Below are 3,032 nucleotides of genomic sequence, written 5' to 3'. Positions count from 1 at the left end.
CCGGTTATGGAAGCGATCCTCGTTGCATGGGGGTACTAAAACAGCCCCAAGAAGCTCCACTGCGTTATTTTTTTAAGCCCAAAGCTTTAAAGAACTAGAAGAGAGACCCTGTAGTGGTGATGCTTGTTTTTGCTAAGCAGTGAGTATTTTCTGGAGTTTTGGGGAAAGATTGGGGAAGGAAAGGAAGTTTTCATAGTGGTTTCAACAGTCTTAATTTGTATCACCTGGAGAATAATGTAGTTTACCCATAAAAATGAGTAGCTTTCGAAGACTGAAGCACAGATCAACGGAAGTGTGACATGAAGCCCTGAATTGGAAAAACAAACAAAAACACCACCCCCAAGACAGGCAAACACCCCGTTGTCATTTTTAGTATATTCAAACCAAATAAAAGCTGTAGGACTGTGAGAACATCCCTCATTTGCTTCTCTGTGACTTAACATCGCCTTGGTACTGCTAACGTGGCAGTGGCAGCAGACGCGCTGGTGGCGTTATCAGGCAGAGGCAGAGAGCACAGGTCTCTCCTACTGAAAACAGACCCCGAGGCTCACAATTGCTTTTTAAATCCTTTTCCTCCTCTCATCTTTTGCTACAAGCAAGCATCAAAACTGCTTTGAAAAGATCTGAAAGTTTCTGCAGACTGTCAGCCTTGCTGGGGGCAGAGGTCTGGCTGCTGAAATGATGCCTCTGCAGCCCTCAGTAAAAATTCTGATCGTGAGAGGTTAATCCTTCTTACGCCAGTCTTACCAGGGACCATCCAGTGTATCTGGCCAAAGGCCTCAAAGCAAATTTGCTGTGCCTTTGTCAATCAGGTGACATGAGGACCCAGAACATACCATTAATGCTTTACTATAGATGGAATCCTTCACAAGATCTCATCCCCTCAGTGGAAGATGACCAGGGGGATTTATTGCTGTAATTCCAGATGAAGCAATGCCTTTGTTTTGGGCAATTAACGCTGACAACAATTTATCAGATCAGAGACACTCATTAAAAATAAAATAGCTCAACTGCAAGCCTGTCTCCTCCCATTCTGTCCCTCTGCACTAATTGTCCTCCTAAGGCTGACTCCCTGTGCTAGACACGGGGAATTTCACAGGTCCCAGGCAGCCCGATTGCATTAGCACCAACAATGGGCACTTGGGATTTGCTGCAGCTACAAGATCAGCTGCTGACGAGGTGAGAGCAGCTCTGGCAGAGTACTTCATCCTTCTGCAGGAACACAGGGCTGGATTTAGAAGCTCAAACTAGCTTGTTCTGTAATGAGGCTTTTTTTCATCCTGAGTTTCTGCATAGAGATGAATCAAGGCTGTACACAGAGCACATGCACCTCTCAACAGCAGGTCTTTTAAAATCACCCAGCAAATACCAGTAAACCACACCACAGCCTGTGTAAACATGTTGGTATTTGCTAAATTGATGAAGTCAGCAGCATAGAGACACAAAGCTCTTCAGCAGCTGGAGTAAGTGCAAGTCTATGGCTGGGTTTATGGGTGCTCATCACAGCACAGAAAGCAGTGCTATCAAGCCAGCAGGTGCCAGGACACTGTTTCTCACTCATGCCCTAATATAATCAAAGTAGAACTAGTGTGCATTTTCCAGTTGATGTTTTTGGTCTCTACCTTCTGTGAAATAATTCCCAAGTAATAAATTGATGCAAATCAAACCCAAGTCAAGGAATGGGTCTGCAGACAGGGTACAATCACCCAACACAAGCAATTTCTGACCGGGCATTGCTGCAAGCCAGCCTTCGTCCCCTCATTTGGAGCCACCTAAATGGAGGACAACACAGGGATGTAAACACCACAGACTTGATGGACAGAGGAGGTAAAGCTATGGGAGCTGTAAAGATGTCACCAGAAAAGCCCTGCTGGGCAGTCACACTTTCCAGATTTAGCAAGAAACTCTGGGGGTTTGTTTCTGTGGCTTACAGGAGTATTCACGTACAAGACTGCACCTGCAGTATGCTGGCCAGCTCTAGCAGAACTTGCTCTGAACTCGATCTGAACTATTTTTCATAGTGGTCCACTGTTTGAAAGACTGTAAGTTGGAACTAATCAGTACAAAGTATTTAATGGAAATGAAAAGTTTACGTCTCTGCATTTCTCAATGTCTGTTGAAGGTGTTGAAAGTAAACATATAGACCATGAGGAAGAAATGCCAAGAGTTAACACAAAGATAGGATTTTATAAATTAAATGACCTTTATTTGTAACTTGTCTTCAAAAATCAAAAACATGACAAAGTAATTTATCAGAAACTTCTAACTGCTCCTTAAACATTTTATCAGAATTGCATGGAAGTGCACTTAGAACAGTAGCAGAAATCTAGATTTCGGTCAATGGGTATCACCAAACTCTGTTCTAGCCAGAACCCAGAAATCCCCATCCAACCACACCTTGTAATCTCTTTGCAGATCAAGCATTAAAAATAACCACCCCCAAACACTGTACTTTTTCCACAGTACCATGAGATTCTCTCCCCCCAACCCCCACCCGCCACGACTGAGCTTCCAGTCACCAAGCAGATACTTAAGGATGTGTCTATAATAGCCCATAGCAAGTTGGGGAAAACATACTAAAACCGAGTTCAACTTAAATATGTTAGAGGTCTGGCTGGACACAAAGTTTAATCAAGAGGTTTTAGCTGGGGTGTGTTTCATTGTCTTCAGGGTAAGGCTACGCTGCAGTCTGCAGAGTGCCATGATAATAAGTTTACTGGTCAAATAAATTAATTAGTGGTGCAGGTCCACTGCTCCGAATAAACATGCTTAAATTAGACTAGACATCTCAACACTACGGCGATTTACAAGTTCTGAAGAGGTGCCCTGGATTGTTAGATCTCAGCATCCTGACTGTGCAGTTAATGAAAACGTTAAACTAAAAAGGAAACTCTGTAGTAAAACATAGACTTGAATACAGAGTATCCATTTAACATGTACTGGAATTGTCACCCTGCTTTCGGGGTTATATTTGACTTTTTATTTGAAAGCTGTACCTGCATACTATACATACAATATCACATGGAAAACAA

The sequence above is a fragment of the Pterocles gutturalis genome, unplaced genomic scaffold (assembly GCF_000699245.1).
Source record: "Pterocles gutturalis isolate BGI_N339 unplaced genomic scaffold, ASM69924v1 scaffold18238, whole genome shotgun sequence".
Taxonomy (NCBI): domain Eukaryota; kingdom Metazoa; phylum Chordata; class Aves; order Pterocliformes; family Pteroclidae; genus Pterocles; species Pterocles gutturalis.
The sequence above is the reverse complement of the archived record's forward strand: the minus strand, read 5'-3'. Positions refer to the sequence as shown.